The sequence below is a fragment of the Eptesicus fuscus genome, chromosome 21, assembly GCF_027574615.1.
Source record: "Eptesicus fuscus isolate TK198812 chromosome 21, DD_ASM_mEF_20220401, whole genome shotgun sequence".
Classification (NCBI taxonomy): Eukaryota; Metazoa; Chordata; class Mammalia; order Chiroptera; family Vespertilionidae; genus Eptesicus; species Eptesicus fuscus.
This window is the reverse complement of record NC_072493.1, coordinates 21471914-21490536: the sequence shown is the minus strand read 5'-3', so window position 1 is coordinate 21490536 and position 18623 is coordinate 21471914. Positions and strand designations below refer to the sequence as shown.

Sequence of the window (18623 nt, the reverse complement as noted above, 5' to 3'; positions counted from 1 at the left end):
TAAAAAAGAAGGAATTATCATCATTTGCAGCAACCTGGATGGAGTTGGAGAACATTATGTTAAGTGAAATAAGTCAGTCAATGAAAGAAAAATATCACATGATCTCACTCATTTATGGGTAATAAAGAACATTATAAACTTGAACAAAAAGATAGATACAGAGACAGTAAAGCATCAAACAGACTGTCAAATTATAGGGGGAAAGTTAGGGAGAGGGGGGGAGATAAGAGATCAATCAAAGGACTTGTATGCATGCATATAAGCATAACCAATGGATGCAAAACTTTGGGGGGTGAGGGCATATATGGGAGTGGGGTGGGGGGTGGCAATGGTAAAATATGTACACATATAATACCTTAATAAAAAAAATTGAAAAAAAAAAAAAAGAAATATATATTTGGTCTGTGTCCCCACATCTGACAGAGTTCCTAAAGCCCCTGGAAGTTCCTGTAATGAAAGCAATAAAAGGTCTCTTGTTATGCTAATGAGGTCACTTTGGTAAATCTAAGGATGGGGACTGGTTGCCAGAAGGAGCAACCTTGTGATTACAGTGTTGGAACTTTCAGCCCTTACCCCTGACCTCTGATCTGATCTGGAGAGGGTAGAGGGACTAGAGGTTGAATCAATCCTCAATGGCCAATGATTTAATCAATTAATCAATCATGCCTAAGCAATGAAGCCCATAAAACCCCAAAAGGATAGGGTTCAGAGAGCTTCCCGGATGGGAACCAGAGCACTCCCGTGTGCCCGCCCCATGCCAGGCCCAGGCTCCGTGAGGACTGAAGCTCCTTTGTTCAGGGCCTTGCCCTCTGAATCTCTCCATCTGGCTGTTGATTCATATCCTTTCATATAATTTGTAATCAACCAGTAATCTAATGAGCAAATGGGTTTCCTGAGTTCTGTGAGCCACTCTAACAAATTAATTAAACCCAATGAGGAGGTCATGGTAACATGTGATTTATAGCCGAGGTCATGGTAACATCTGATTTATAGCCAGTCTGAAGTATAGGTAACAATCTTGACTTTCAACTAGCATCTGAATTCCACTCTAGCAAATTAATAGAACCCAAGGAGCAGGTCCTGGGAATCTCTGATTTGTAGCCCAGGTAACAACCTGGGCTTGCAATTGGCATCTGAAGGGGAGGGCAGTCTTGTGGAACAAGATTTCACCTATGGAATATGATGCTATTTTGGGGTAGACAGTGTCAGAATTGAGTTAAATTATAGAACACGCAGCTGGTGTTGGAGCATTGCTTGTTGGTGTGGAAACAACCCCCTACATTGGTTTTGGGGTACAGAACAAATACAGGCAAAGATTTATTAACACACAAAAAAACACTAACTGCAAAAGAAAATAATCAATAACATGCACTTCATTAAAATTCAAAAATCTCTGCTTGCTAACCAAAAGACTGAATCCTTTCCTCCTAAGATTGAGAACAAGACAAGGATGTCTGCTCTTACCACTTCTATTCAACATTGTACTGGAGGCCAGGAAAATTAGACAAGAAAAATAAGTAAAAGGTATCCAGAATGAAAGGCAGAAATAAAACTATATTTATTGTCAAACAACATAATCTTATATATGGAAAATCCTATGGAATCCACATTTTTTTAAAAAGGACCACACTAATCAGTCAGCATAGCAAGTGAGCAGGACAGAAGATCAACATACAAAAATCAATTGTACTCTTACATGCTAACAATGAGCATCTGAAATAAAATTAAGAAAGCAGTGCCCTGGCTGGTGTGGCTCAGTTGACTGAGCATAGTCCCATGCACTGAAAGGTCGCTGGTTTGATTCCTGGTGAGGGTACATGCCCACATTGTGGGTTCAATCACTCCCTAGTCAGGGTTCACATAGGAGACATCTATGTTTCTTTCTCACATCAATGTTTCTCTCTCGCGCTCTCAAATCAATAAAAACATATTTTTTTAATTAAGAAAGCAGTTCCATTCACAATAGTATCAAAAAGAAGAGAATATTTGGGAATAAATTAAACAAAAGATGTGTAAAGCTTACACTCAAACTATAAAACATTGTTGGAAAAAATTAAAGAAGATCTAGACAAATGGAAAGACATTATAGCTTCATGAATTGGAAAACTCAATATTGTTAAGATGGCAATTTTGAGCCAATTGATCTAAGACTCAATGCAATTCTTGTCAAAATTCCACTTGGCTTTGGGGGGAGGGGCCAAAATTGACAAGTTGATCTAAAATTCATGTGGAAATGCAAAGGACACATTATAGCTACAACAATCTGGAAAAAGAAAAAGTTGGAGGACTTACACATCCCAATTTCATAACTTACTACAAAGCTATCATAATCCAGACAGTGTACTAATGGGATAAAGATACACATGAGCCCTGGCCAGTGTAGCTTGGGGTTGGTTGGAGCATCGTCCTGTGCACCAAATGTAGAAGGTTTGATTTCCAGTCAGGGCACATATCTAGTTTCAGGTTCAAGCCCTGGTCAGGGCACATGCAGGAGGCAACTGATCGATGTTTCTCTTCTCTCTCTCTCTCTCTCTCTCTCTCTCTCTCTCTCTCTCTCTCTCTCTCTCTCTCTCCCTTCCTCCCTCCCTTTCTCTCTCCCTTCCCTTTACTAAGAAAAAAAAAACAAAACAGTTAAAGAAAAGATAGACATTTAGATCAATGGAAGACAATCAAGAATCCAGGAATAAACCTGTACATTCACAACCAACTGATTTTTGAGGAGGGTACCAAGACAACTCAATGAGGGAGAGAACAATCTTTCAACAAATGGTGCTGGGGCAACTGGGTACACACATGCACTAGGATGTATTTGGACACGTTCCTCATACCATACACAACATTTAACTCACAATGGATCAAAACCTAAATGTGAAAACTAAAACTATAAAACTCTTAGAGAAATCATAGGTGTACATTTAGTGACCTTGGTCAGGCAATGATTTCTTTGGTATGATATATATTAAAAGCGCAAGAGATAAAAGAAAAAAAAATGACAAATTGGACTTCATTACTCCCTCTAGTGGATCTAAAATATAACCATATTTATAACTATTTCATCTCTTTCAAAATACTAAAAGAAATTTCTATAGCAATCGCTCCTATCAGTAGCCATTTTAACAGTCACTATGATGAATTATTTTTTGACAAAAGGCGGCATGAGGGCATTTTGGGGGGGGTGATAGAAATGACCTGTATTTGAGTGTGGTGGTAGTTACACAACTGTACCAATTAATCAAATCCAATTTATTTGAAGACTTATACTTGTGTTTTTCACCGTATGTAAATTTTACCTCAATAAATTTTACTTTATAAAGCGATCACTCTGAGGAGTGACATGTGGGAGGGGAAGACGAGCCCAATGGTGTGCTTTTCATTATAAGCCCTTAGGTACTCCTTAAAATTTATAAAAGTCTGCGTATAAATTACTTTAAGTTCTTGAAGCTTTGAAAAATAAAGCACACTCAGATTTGAAGCTTCTTATTATCACTGCTTCATGGAAGACAGAGATGAGAAGAAACCTCCTGTTTGGGGCTACCATGTACACCCAGTCAGAGCACAGGCCGGGAGACCTCCAGGAGGTCTGGGGGCAGGGTCTCCAGTCAGAAGACTCTTGAAAGCCGCAGGAGAAAGTTGTAATCGTTTATTCCCTGTTGTGAGCTACTTACCAAACACATAATCTCTAAAAAAATGAAAGTCAGAATCTCAAAAGCTTCCACTTTTTTAAATGTTAAAAGCTTATTTGCATATCAGAATTGCTTCAGGAAAGTAAGCGGAATTAGAAAACTTAGAAATTACATTTCGAAGGGAGAGAAAGAAGTAGGACAAATGTGTGAACATAGAGAACACTCCCCTCTGTCACCAAAAAGCTGGCTTCAAGTTTAAATCAACCACCCCAGCAACACTCATAAATAAAGAGCGAGACTTCAAGTATCCTGGCTGCTGAATTTTGATAATACTGTTATCACAAATGTATTTACTAACTCAATGACAAATGGATCATATTCATTAAAAAATAGACTTCTGAACTGCATTACTCCCTCTAGTGGAGCTAAAATATAAACATATTTATAACGATTTCATCTTTTTTTGGAACAATAGTAAAAGAAATTTTCATAGCAATCACTCTGATCAGCTGTTATTTTAATGGTCACTACAGTGACTTAATTTTGCTTTCCTGTATGGTATGCTTTTTTCCTTTCCCTCTAAGAAAAGGTACTTAACATTTGTCTGAATGATCAACCACACATAAATCAGAAAATGATAGACATTTCAAACATTACTTCTAAGGATAAAAATTTGAAAACTATTGAAGGTTGTATTATACGCAATATAAATCAGAAATATTTAAAGAGTTTCAGTCACTTTCTAGAAAAGTGGAACTTAAAGGGCCATTTCAATAGCCCATTAGCCCAGGTGTTACTGCAGTGTGTTCAAATTGGGTTAGCAACCATTTTTAATAAGCAATAATTCAAGTTTCATATTTATTTATTTTTATAAAGTAAATTTCAAATATAATCTAATTATTCGTTAGACCCTCACATCTCAAATGCTGTTTAGAAGATTTTTGTGAACATATTGTCTTGCCACGACTGCATTTTGCCCTGGGGGCATATACAGTTCGCCTCTGAACAATGTGGGGCTTAGGGGTGCCACTGTCCTCACCCTGTAGTTGAAAATCTACTTATAAGTTTCAACTCCACAAAAAATTAACTACTAATAGCCTTACCAATAACATAAACCAGTCAATTAACATATATTTTGTATGTTATATATATATATATTATATACTATATTCTAACAATAAAATAAGCTAGAGAACAGAAAATATTATTAAGAAAATTATAAACAAGACAAAATACATTTACAGTACAGGATGTATTTGTTGAAAAAATCTGCATATAAGTAGACCTGCACAGTCAAACCCCTGTTGGTCAAGGGTCAACTGCATATAGCACATAAGTAACCAAACAATATGTCTTAGTTGGCATGACTTGCATTTCTAGACCATTGCGCTTACTGCAACCCAGTCAGTCATAGATGCCACAACTAGGAAATGGGTGCCTTAAAGGGAGCGAAGATGATGACATTCAGTTGAGTTGATCTCTGTAGCCTGATTCAGGCAAAATATTAATAACAAGACAGCAAGTCCTGTGCTTACATGATTTGGGACAAGTCTTACTATTACAAATAACTGAATGGAGTTTCACATGTCTTTTCAAAATGAAGAGTTTGAAGTGGCAAGACATCTTAGAGGTCTGGGCTCTTACAGAAGTGAATTCGGGTAAAATATTGATGACAAGGTTTCATATGCCTAGGATGTAACATTTAGCAAGAGATGAAGAGCTACATTTCCCACCAAAATCTAACGCCACTGCCATCAACCCCATAGAGGCTCAGCTACCTAAAATGGAAATGAAAATATAATGTATGGAAATATTCTCTTAGAAAAACTCCTTAAGGCTTCACATGTATTAATGTATTAGTTTGCAAACATTAAGATCAAAGCCAAAGCAACAAATACATCCTAAAAAGTTTTTCATCAGATTTTTATTAACGATATACAAGTAGCAGGGCATAAAAAATTAATAGGCTCAAGCCTTGAAATGTCAGATTCAATGATCTCTCACCATGCTCACCTCCTTTGCTTTTTGTTTCAGACTTGCTAGCTCTGGGTCTTCTTGCCTTGAGCGGCTCCACATGGTTAAAAAAAGGAGAAAGAAAGGTTAACAGATGGTTTAAGAGCCCCTCGTCTGTGCAGGAAGTTAAAAAGTAGCAGAGGGAGGAGAATAGGATCCAAGGTGTCAAACACACAAGGCCAAAATTCATAGATGTGTCATTTCAAGCCCTTAGGCTTACCCAATAAACTGCTAAATATTCAGTTTTAAATAAAATCTACTGTAACTTTGGAAAAAAAAAACCCACCTTACTTCTAACATTGCTAACTTTTAAGTTTAAAAATAAGTCCCTATTCTTTTTTTAATATGTTAAAGAGAGAGAGAGAGAGAGAGGAAGAGAGAAACATGAACGATGAGAGAGAATCATTGATTGGCTGCCTCCTGCCTGCCCCTTACTGGGGACTGAGCCCACAACCCAGGCGTGTGCCCTAACTGGGAATCAAATCCTGGTTCATGGATCCACGCTCAAACACTGAGTTACACCGACCAGGCCTTTCTATTCTTTTTTAAGTTTTTGTTGTTGATTTTTAGAGACAGTGGAAGGGCTGGAGGGAGGAAGAGAAACATCGAGAGAGAGAGAGAGAGAGAGAGAGAGAGAGAGAGAGAGAGAGAGAGAGAGAGATTGATGTGAGAGAGACACATGATTGGTGGGGATTGAACCTGCAATCCAGGTATATGCCCTTGACTGGGAATTGAACCTGAGGTCCTTTGGCCAACACTCTAACCACTGAGCACACAAGCCAGGACGTTTTTTGTGTGTGTCTTTCCTAATATTCTTCTCCCCCCGCCCCAGGACCTTTTTTTAAGTATTTAAGATGCTGTACACCAAGTCCTTCCACACTCATTAGGCCCTCTATATAATTCTGTGCCCCCAAATCTTTTTTCCCCCAGGAAGCCCAACTCATCTGATAGAGACAGAAGTGTGCATAGTGCACATTTCCCATTTCCTGGGTCCCAAATGTCCTGCGGGGGCAAACTGTCAGACCCCATGTCTCTTGGACAATGAAATCACCCCTAATGGCTAGCAGACCTTTGCACGGCTATCACAGAGAGATGCCAGCTACATCAGCACGGTTCCCTCCTTCTGAGCTGTTTCGCGTGTGCTGTCATACTTAGGGCTAAAGAGCTACGTGAAGAAGAAAATGCAAATTAAAAATATTTTACTTGAAAAGACAAGAGATAACAAATGCTGGTGCAAATGTGGAGAAAAGGGGCCCCTGAGGACTGCTGGTGAGAGCGGTGCGGCCGCTGTGGAAAACAGTGCGGAGGGCCTGCTTTTCCACCTTGTAATGGGCATCAGACTCTCCCAGTTACGGGATCTGCCGGTTGATGACAGCTGCTTGTCTATCACTCCCTCCTTCTTGCCATCACCAAAGCCTCCTTGCTTTGCTGCACGAAACTGGTAAGAAGCGGAATAAATTTTTAAAGAGGAGTATGGAGGAGAAATAAGGAGCAAGTCATCATCTGAACACGAGGAAGGGAGACTGTTAAAGATTGGGAGCAAAAAGCGAAGGCATAAAACCAGGTCTTGGAGAGTGGGTCTTGAACCAACTGGGGAACTGGAATCCTATTGCTGAGCTGTGCCAAGAGCCCCTTGAGGTTTGTGGTCATAAAATTAAAGTAGGGCCACGTTAGTGTGCTATTGGGCGAGTAGGAGGGACAAAGGAGTGGGGAGGATTCTTAGGAGAGAGCGTGATTATGGACCCCACACGCATAGACAGTTGTATTTCTAGTTACCTAAAAAGGGATTTAAATCAAACGGGAAGAGAGATTGTCTACAGGAAGTGGAATTGTGGGTAGTCTTTGCTATTTATATTTTTCAGTATTTTATTAAGATTTTACAAAGAGTATATATGTCATTTTATAAACAGATAAAAACAATAAACTATTTAAAAAAAAAAACAGAATAAAAGTGAAAAAAGCAACTAACCCAATTTCCTGCAGAAAAATCGCTGCCCTAAATTTGGATGTTTCCTTGACTATTAATTTGGATATTAATGATAACCTTCTACAACAGGAAAAATACTAATGAATCACTTGGGGAAAACGAAGAAAAGCACAGTACTGCAAATACACACCAAAAACAAATCTTCAAAGCTACTGAAAACATAGCAGGATTGTAAAGAGGACCTGTGTGTCCTCTGAGGAGATTTCAGCTGAAATGGTCGGAGAGGAAGAACTCCCTGCCAGATCTGTGGGAAAATATAGTGAAAGAAGAGGGATGCCTTCGGAAGGCTGGTGATGACTGGGAAACCCGTGCCAGGGCTGCAGTCTGTTGCCTGCCGTGTGCAGCCTGCTCTGCTCTGTGAGGGCTGGGACAGGGGGCCCCACCGCCCCTTCAGCCACACAGCAGGCGGAGCGCAGAGCTCTGATCTGGAGGGGATGGGGCGCCCAGCTGTCTGGCCCCTGAAGGCCAGTGAGGTGAGGGAATCCTGCTTGCCCCGGGCAGCTGCTCCAGCTGGTGGCTGGTGCTCTTGAAAGGTCCTCTCCGTGGGCCGCAGTTGCTTCATTTAAAAACCAAATCTGTCCTCCCGAAGCACCTGTGTTTTGGGGACTTGACATCTACAGGTTGGGTAAAGTATGTCAAAAAAGACAAAATGGGAAAATAGGGGGGAAATGTCTGATCAGTGTCCACAGATATGCCACATTTTAGTTTATTTTAACGCATCTCAGCTTTAAGTTCTTGGAAGAAGACATGGGGAAGGCACTGGATTGAAGATCCCTAGCCTCCTCCTACTATAAATTTAAATCACCATGAAATTAATTTAGTTTTACTATTACAGTTTTACTGTGAGTCCTGTGCCAAGGACATTCTTATGTAAAAGTCTTTGTAGATGTAACATTTTGTATGCCTGAATAATACTGATATTGGGGAAATCTATTAATATTTTGTAAAATGACATGTCTGGTATGGATGGCATTTGGCTTTTTCAACGGGAAAAGAACATAATTCTACAAAGTATTAGAAATTCTACTGAGTGGACTGCAAAGGCAGGACAGATACACTAATCCCAATTGGTTGAATTCTTAAGGAATGGCAAACTATACAATAATTTCTAAAAATAAAAAAAAAGAAAGGAAGAAAGAAAGAAAGAAAGAAAGAAAGAAAGAAAAGAAAGAAAGGAAGGAAGGAAGGAAGGAAGGAAGGAAGGAAGGAAGGAAGGAAGGAAGGAAGAAAGAAAGAAAGAAAGAAAGAAAGAAAGAAAGAAAGAAAGAAAGAAAGAAAGAAAGGAAATGAATCTGGGGAAAAAAGAAAAGACAATTTCTGATATAATTGAAAATTGGAGGGGAGGTCTTAAGATTCTTTTAAGAAACAACAACAACAAAAACCCAAACACTTGAGTACTGCCTTTACTCAGAAAAAGTTACCTCCTAATGCATCCAGCTAGCACATAGACTGTAAACCGAGGTTTTCCCCGGGATTTTGTTATAATCGGGTTCAGTACATTCCAGAATGATTGTTTGTTTCAGATACTTGCCAACTTTATGAGGTTTGTAAAGTGAGGAGAATTCTGCTTTGCCTGACCTCATTTAAGAGCGGGAATACACATTCTTTTAGAGTTTGAAACCCTGAGTATTCACGCTTTAATCTTTCAAACTCCCACCTTCCCAGGGCACCTCAGCTTTCATCAGTGCTTTTCTCATAGTCATGCCTCTTATAGTTTTATAATTTTTTAAAAAGGCAATATTAGAAGAGTTTAAGGCATTGGTATCCGTTTTCCATTAAAGTGTCAAAACTCCAGATGCTGCACTATAGCCTCCACCATGCCCACAGTTTCAATTTTAAACCCATTTCCCCCTTCTGACAGAACTTCACCCCTGGCACTAATACCTTATAACTTTCATTTTTAATTAAAGAAGTTAAATTGGCAACAGAAAACACTTTGCTTTCACATCAGCTTTGTTAATAAAAGTGAAAGTTAAAAGCAGCGTACCTGTGGATAAAATCTAGCTCCAAATTCCAGTTTCTCTTTTATCTCAAAAAGGCATTATGTTAAAGGTCCATGCTTTTGACAATCTTAAAATAAAAGAAACAAGGAGAGTTGAAAATATTTCAAAACCAACCATTTTGGCTGATTACTAGTTTGGGAACTAGAATAGATATTTCTATTGGGCCAAGTTCCCACAATTCTGAAGATGCTTTGCCAAATGATACTTAGATGATTAATAAAGATAAGCAGCAAAAATTCCAAAGAAAGTGAAATTAATATAATTTGAAGGAATAAACAGAAAACAACAAAATGATAGGCCTGTAAAATATATCAATAATTACATTACATATTAACAGTTTAAATACACCATTTAAAAATAGATATTGCAGAATGAATAAAAATGATCAATATGGTGTTTATAAGAAATTCACTTCAAATATAAAATACTGGTATGTTAGAGGCAGAAAAAGATATACCATGATAACACTAATCAAAAGAGGGCTGGAATGGCTATATTAACATCAGAAAAAGTATATATTAGACCAAAAAAGTACCTGAGATAAAGTCATTGCATAATGATTAAAGGACCAACCTACTAAGAAAACATAATGATCCCAAATTTGTATGCACCTAACAACAGAGCTTCAAAGTACATGCAGCAAAAACTGATCAAATTGAAAGGAAACATAGACAAATCTACAATCACAATTGGGAACTTCAACACTCCTCTGTCTGTAATTGACAAATTTGTAAACTGAAAATCAGCAATCATATAGGAGAGCTAATCAACACCATCAACTGGTTGAATCTAAATCTACATTTACAGACTGCTTCACCTAAAGACAGTAGCAGAATACACATTCTTTTCAGGTGTGCAGGGAACATTCACCACATTAGGCCATATCATGGGTCATAAAATGCATCTTAAATTTAAAATAATTAAATTTCTATAGATTATACTCTCTGACTGCAACTGAATTAAACTTGAAAGCAATACAGGCATACCTCAGAGATACTGTGGGTTCGATTCCAGAATACCACAGCAAAGCAAGTATCACAATAAAGCAAGTCACATAAGTTTTCTGGTTTCCCAGTGCATATAAAAGTTATATTTACACTCTACTGTCATCTATTAAGTGTGCAATAGCATTATGTCTAGAAACACAATTATTGCTAAAAATGCTAACCATCACCTTTGCTGTTACAATAGTAACACGAGATCACTGATCACAGATCAACATAACAAATATAATAATATTAATAATAAAGTTTGAAATATTGTGAGAATTACCAAACTGTGAAAGAAAGACATGAAGTAAGAAAATGCTCATGAAAAAAGAGCACTGATAGTTTTGCTGGATGCAGAGTTGACACACCTTCAATTAGTTAAAAAAAAAAAAAAACCACACCACACAATATCTATGAAGTGCAATAAAGCAAAGCACAATAAAACAAGATATGCCTGTAATGAAAAAAATAACAGGAAAATTCCCTTCTCAAATCTTAGAAATTAAACATGCTTCCAAATGGCCCATGGGTCAAAGAGAACGTCACAACAAAAAAAATAGAAAGTATTTTGAACTGGTCAAAAATGAAAACAATTTTTCAAAATTTGTGGGGTACAAAAGCTGTACTTAGAGGGGAAATTATAGCATTACATACTTATACTAAAAAATAGGCTCTTATACCACTAATCTAATCTATTCTTAAGGAATTAGAAAAAAAGCAAAATAAATGCAAATCAAACAGCAGGAAGAAAACAGTTAAATTAGAACAGAAATTAGCGCAATTGGAAAGAAAAGCCAATAGAGAATATCAATAAAATCAAAGATGGTTCCTTGAAGTAATCAATAAAACTGATAAACCTCTAGCAAGACATGCCAAGAAATAAGAGAAGATACAAATTCTAAATATCAGAAATGAAACAGGGGATATCACTACAGACCCCACAGATATTAAAATAATAATATAGAGCCCTGGCCGGTTTTGCTCAGTGGATAGATCATTGGCCTGTGGAATGAAGGGTCCCGGGTTTGATTCTGGTCAGGGGCACATGCCTGATTGTGGGCTCGATCCCCAGTGAGTGGGGAGCGGCGGGGGGTGCGGGAGGCAGATAATGAATGATTCTCTCTCATCACTGATGTTTAAAATCCTATATAATAAAAGGGTAACATGCAAATTGACCTTAACAGCAGAATGACTGGGAATGACCAGTTGCTATGATGTGCACTGACCACCAGAGGGCAGACGCTCAACCCAGGAGCTGCCCCCTGGTGGTCAGTGAACTTCCACAGGGGGAGCCCCACTCAGCCAGAATCTGGCTCATAGCTGGCCAGCACAATGGCAGTGGTGGGAGCCTCTCCCACCTTGGCTGCAGTGCTAAAGATGTCCGACTAACGGCTTAGGCCCATTCCCCCCGGGGAGCAGGCCTAAGCCATTAGTTGGACATCCCCCGAGGGCTTCCGGACTGCGAGAGGGATGTCTGACTACCAGCTTAGGCCCAATACCCCAGGAGCGGGCCTAACCCAGCAGGTAGACATCCCCGAGGGCTCCTGGACTGCCAGAGGGATGTCTGACTGACAGCTTAGGCCTGATCTCCCAGGGAGTAGGCCTAAGCCAGTAGGTGCACATCCCCCAAGGGGTCCTGGACTGCGAGAGGGCACAGGCCAGGCTGAGGAACCCTCCCCCCCACAAGTGCACAAATTTTCGTGCACCGGGTCTTTAGTAATAATAATAATAATAATAATAATAATAATAATATATAAATACCACATTCAACTCTACATGTTGAAATTCAAAAACATTGATAAAATAGGCCAATTTTGGAAAACCACAAATTATCAAAACTCATTCAAGATGAAACAGATATTCTGAATAGTCTTATACTTATTAAAGAAATTTAATGTCTAGGTCCTGGCCAGGTAACTCAGTTGGTTGGAACATCATCCCTATACACTAAGGTTGTGGGTTTAATCCCATCAGGGCACATACAGGAATCAACCAATGAATGCATGGATAAGTAGAATAACAAATCGATGTTTCTCTCTCTCAATCTCTCTCTCTCTCTCTCTCTCTCTCTCTCTCTCTCTCTCTCTCTCTCTCTCCCCCTTTGTCCAAAAAAGAAGAAAGAGGAAGAAAGAAAGAAAATTAATGTCTAATTTAAAAATCTTCACAGAGAATAAATATGTTGGTGGTTTCACTGGCGAATTCTACCAAACATTCAAAAAAGAAATGATACCGCCGATACCGGTTTGGCTCAGTGGATAGAGTGTCAGTCTGCAGACTGAAAGGTCCCAGGTTCGATTCTGGTCAAGGGCATGTACCTTGGTTGCGGGCACATCCCTGGTGTGGGGTGTGCAGGAGGCAGCTGGTCGATGTTTCTAGCTCTCTATCCCTCTCTCTTTCTCTCTGTGGAAAATCAATAAAATATAATTTAAAAAAAGAATAACTTTAAAAAAAAAAAAAAAAGAAATGATACCAATTCTACACAATCTCTTCCAGAATATAGAAGAAGGGAAGAAGAAATATTTTTCTACTCATTTTATGAGACCAGCATTACTCTAATACCAAAATCTGACAAAGGCACTATAAAAAAAGGAAGCTACAGGCCAATATCCCTCATGAAAAAATGAAACAAAATCCTTAATAAAAAATAAGCAGCCCGGCCAGCATGGTTCAATGGTTGAGCGTCGACCTATAAACCAGGAGGTCACGGTTGGATTCCCGGTCACCTGGGCAAACTTGATCCCCAGTAGGGGGCATGCAGGGGGCAGCTGATCAATGATGCTCTCTCATCATTGATGTTTCTATCTTTCTCTCCCTCTCCCTTTCTCTCTGAAATCAATAAAAGTATATTTTTAAAAATAAGCAAACAAAATATAGTATATAATATATAAATACATAAAAAGAATAGTAATACCACAATCAAGGGTGTTTAGCCTAAGCATGCAAAGCTGGTTTCAATATTTGAAAATCAATGTAATCCACCATTTTAACCACCTAAGAAAGAAAAACCACATAATCACTATATATAAATAAAATCATAAATTGATATAGAAAAAGCATTAGACAAAATTCAACTCTCAGCAAATTAGGCATAGAAGAGAATATTTTAAGCTTGATAAAAGGCATCTACAAAAAAAATTTTTTTAAACAACCATCATACTTAACTATGAATGATTAAATGTTTTCCCCTACCATTAGGAAAACGGCAAGGATGTCCACTCTCACCACATCTATTCAAAATTATACAGGAGATTCTAGTCAGGGTCATTAGACAAGAAAATAAAATAAAAGGCATTAATATTAGAAAGGAAGAAGTAAAACTATCTCTATTTGTAGATGACATAATTTTATATCTAGAAAATCCTAAATAATCCACCAGAATACTATTAGAACTAATAAACATGTTTGGCAGGGTTATAAGACACGCAATCAATATGCAAATTCAATTGCATTTTTATACTCTAGCAATGAACAATAAAACAATGAAAAAAATCCTATCTAATATAGACAAATATGCAAATTGACCATACCTCCGACACACCCACAAGCCACGCCCACCATCCAATCAGAGCGAGTATGCAAATTAACCCAAACCAAGATGGCTACAGCCACAGAGAGCAAGGTTTCCTAGGTAACAGAGGAAGCCAAGCTTTCCGCCTGCCCTTGCCAGGCCTAAGCCTCCACTCAAGCTACAATGTTGCAATTATAGAAGGTAAACAAATTCAAACAAATGGCGGCAGAATGGAGCTTGAGAGAGCAGGCCAGGGTTGCCGCCAGCAACAGGGGAAGCAAAGCTTTCCGCACACCCTGGCTGGGCCCACCCGCTTAAGGCAACAAAGTTTCAATTATAACCCCAACACAAATGGCTGCCGGCCTCAGAGGGAGCCCCAGGCTTGGCTCCGCTCCAGGCTACAAAGATTCAATTGTAGAAGGAAAATAAATTCCAGATACCAGGGCCACCACTTGCGTTGCCAGGGGGCGTGGCCCGCCTGCAAACCACCACAGGCCCCTCGCTCAGGCCGCCCCACACCCCAAGGGAACCCCCACCTGATCCGGGACGCCCTTCAGGGCAAACCAGCTGGCCCCCACCCCTGTACCAGCCTCTATCCTATCTAATAAAAGAGTAATATGCAGATTGATCATCACTGCAACAACAATATAGCTGCCCCCATGTGGTCAAAGATCCTGCCCCCATGTGGACACAAGATGGCCACCACAAGATGGCCAGCAGGAGAGGGAAGTTGGGAGGCACCCGGCCTGCAAGGGAGGGCAGTTGAGAAGGACCAGGCCTGCAAGGGAGGGCAGTTGGAGGTGATCAACCCTGCAGGAGAGGGCAGTTAGGGGTAACCAGGCCGGCAGAGGAGGGAAGTTGGGGGCAAACAGGCTGGCAGCAGAGTGGTTAAGGGGTGATCAGGCTGGCAGGCAGAAGCGGTTAGGGGCAATCAGGAAGGCAGGCAGGCAAGCAGTTGGGAGCCAGCAGTCCTGGATTGTGAGAGGGATGTCCGACTGCCCATTTAGGCCCAATCCCAGTGGTGGGATCGGGCCTAAACGAGCAGTCGGACATCCCTCGAGGGGTCCCAGATTGGAGAGTGTACAGGCTGGGCTGAGGGACAACCCCCCTCCGTGCATGAATTTCGTGCACCGGGCCTCTAGTTATATTTATAATACCATCAGAAAAATACTTAGAAATTGAACATAGTGCAAAACTTAAACTCTGAAAACAACGAAAGATTGTTAAAAGAAATGTGATAACACCTAAATAAATGGAAAGCCATCCTATGTCCATGGGTTATAAGATGTTTAAGTCTTATATATTAATGTTAATAAGTTAATATTTAATGTTTTAAGATGACAACACTTCCCAAATTGGTCTACAGATTCAACACAATCACCATCAAAATTCCAGCTGGATTCTTTGCAAATACTGATAAGTTAAATCTAAAATTCATATAGAAATTCAAGGAACCCAGAAAAGACAAAACAATCTTGAAAAAGAAAAACAAAATTGGATCAGTGATTGAGAGTCGATCCATGAACCAGGAGGTCATGGTTTGATTCCCTTTCAGGGCACATGCCAGGATTGTAGGCTCAATCCCCAGTAGGGAGTGTGCAGGAGGCAAGCTGTTTGATGATTCTCTCTCATCATTGGTGTTTCTATCTCTCTCTCCCTTTCCCTTTCTCTCTCTAAAATCAATAAAAACATTTTTTACAGTAAAAACATAATGCAAGAGTGGAAGAAAATATTTGCAAATCATTTATCTGATAAGAGACTCTTTTGTGCTCGCTTCGGCAGCACATATACTAAAATTGGAACGATATAGAGAAGATTAGCATGGCCCCTGCGCAAGGATGACACGCAAATTCGTGAAGCGTTCCAGATTTAAAAAAAAAAAAAGAGACTCTTTTTACTCTGGAAACCTCACTAAATTACAGTTAGGTTTTTCCTTTAAAAAAGAGAGACATATCCGTAGACAGTTTGGCTCAGTGGATAGAGTGTCGGCCTGCAGACTGAAGGGTCCCAGCTTAGATTCCAGTCAAGGGCACATGCCTGGGGTTGCGGGCTCAATCCCCAGTAGGGGGCGTGCAGGAGGTAGCCTATCAATGATTTTCTCTCATCATTGATGTTTCTATCTCTCTCTTTCTCCCTCTCTCTTCCTCTCAGAAATCAATAAAAATATATATTTTTTAAAGAGAGAGACATAAACCCCTAAGAAGAAGAACAGAACAGGCAATAACAAACTTTTGGGAGGTGGGAAGCATGTGGGAGAATAACTTAGACACAAGAAATCCAAATCCTAAACTGAGAATTGATCTAATCTACACTAGGCTGCATTCAAACTCCTACCTATACAAATCCCATTCAGCTTCCAAGAGCCTCCTCCTTTTGGACATTATCAATATTCCAGCCCACTCTCCATTCATTCTGAAATCCTACTTCAATAATAACAACAACAACAACAACAACAACAACAACAACACCTATGAAGCATTTATGAAGTGCCCCAATGTAATTCTGAGTCTTTATAAAATGAATAGACTTTGCATTTCATGGTTCTCAATTTGTTTCTTATTACTCAGTATTATTTCCCCAATTTCTTAAGAATAAAATTTCTATTTTAACCAGATCTAAAATTTTTCACAGCACCAGACTCCAAATAGGTACCTAAATTGACTCCGTTCACAGATGAACACCTACTGATCTTTACTAGTGCCAATTCACCAATGTCTAATTAGTAATAAAAATAAAGGAAGCGTGCCTCTGTTGCCATTTTAGGTCTTGCCACCAAAAAGTTTGCCAGTTGTCCCGAAGGACAGCAGGTGGCATCTCAGAGACCCATCTATCCATTTACTGCAGGGGGACCTGCCTAGTTTAGCATTTAGCAATCAGACTTCTACTAGTAAATAGCAATAAACCCCATGCTGAGTAGGCAACAGATGAAAAAAAAAAAAAAAAAGATGCCTTTTACGGCACTTCATGATAATGGCTTTATTGCCAAAAGCCATATTAGCAGAAGATGGAAGATTCAATTTATAGACTCTCCTGAATGTCTGTCTGTTCAACAACAGCCTGTTCATGCCCAAAAAGAGATTGGTGCCTGTGGAAAACCTATTTGAAGGACAACCCACAATGCTACTTGCTCTGCCAAGTGAACAAATTCACATTCTTTTATTTTTCAAGCCAAAAGGGGGCAAAGCTAGCCAAATGAGTTTGCACACCCTACTCTAAACTTCAGAGTCACATTGGAACATTGAGAATTGGAAGCGCCCCACTCACTGTGATGATCTGAAAGTCACTTAAGACAATTCTGAGAAATGCCAGAGAAACCTCCTTCTTTTTGAGACAACAAAAGCAGATGGAAAACTGCTAAAATGGCTCAAGTATGTGGCACTTTTACAACATTTATGTGGCTCTTGAAAAAAAATCAGCTTTAATTGACTTTTTGCTTCCTATGCCCTAGTTCTGTCAAAACCTCTTCTGTTTTTTTAGGGACTTAAATCAGAGAGCAAACCATTCTAAATAGACTTTACCTTTAATGACTACAATTCAGAAATTGTGTACTTCTCAGAAAAGAGCTCTTCAAAATTTAGTCAGTTATTATTTTGCAAGTCCTAATGAGAGGGGGGGAAAGTACCAATATACCAGCTTTTTACAATAACTACTTCTTTGTTTTTTATATGTGTGATTTTGATCACCAAGTGTGCTTCCCTAGTGTTTACCTTTTTAAAATATATGGCCCTAGCCAGTTTGGCTCAGTGGATGGAGCGTCGGCCTGCAGACTGAAGGGTCCCAGGTTTGATTCCGGGCGAGGACACATACCTGGGTTTCGGGTTTGATCCCCAGTAAGGGGGCCTGCAGGAGGCAGCCGATCAATGATTCTCTCTCATTATTTCTATCTCTCTCTCCCTTCCTCTCTGAAATGAATAAAAATATTTTAATGTAATAAGTCTTTTAGGTCTTTTTTAATTTTACAGGTCCCTCTCCATCCCTTTCTTTTCATTGCAATTTATCTGTCAAAAACCTGGGGCATTTGACCTGTAGAAATCTCGCAGCCTGGTTTTGCTGATTGATACTCTTGGTGTAATTCAACACGTTCCTCTGTATTTCTTGCAAATTGCAGCTGGATCTAGAGGCTGGGTGATACCCAGGTGCAATCCCTTTGGTAATACCATAGTTGGTGTTGAGGTCTTTCATGAGGAGACACAAAGTCTGATGATCTCTCTTTTTGTGATGTGAGCAGCTGTCAATGGGATATCTAAATCCATTAAAATTTTGATATTCTAATTCTGTCATTTCCTTTTTACTTATTAGTTGAAGTATTTTTATAAAAAGAGCTATTTTCTTATGGCATAAATTTTAAAGAGAACAAAAAAGTGGTTACAGTTTGGTTGTTATTGGCCCAGATCACTAGAAAAGGCAGGATAAATGTTTGAATCATTCCCTTTATTTATCCATTTCAAGAAAATAAATTGGATCCCTATCATCCTTTGAAGATGATCAATTGAGTCTGTA

At 39.3% G+C, this 18623-nt stretch overlaps 1 non-coding gene across 1 annotated transcript; it reads left to right on the top strand.

Annotated features, from left to right (window-relative positions):
- Positions 1–15889: 15889 nt before the first annotated feature.
- Positions 15890–15996, top strand: LOC129147845 (U6 spliceosomal RNA). Its single transcript, XR_008555061.1, has one exon. It is a non-coding gene; the product is annotated as a U6 spliceosomal RNA (small nuclear RNA).
- Positions 15997–18623: the final 2627 nt, after the last annotated feature.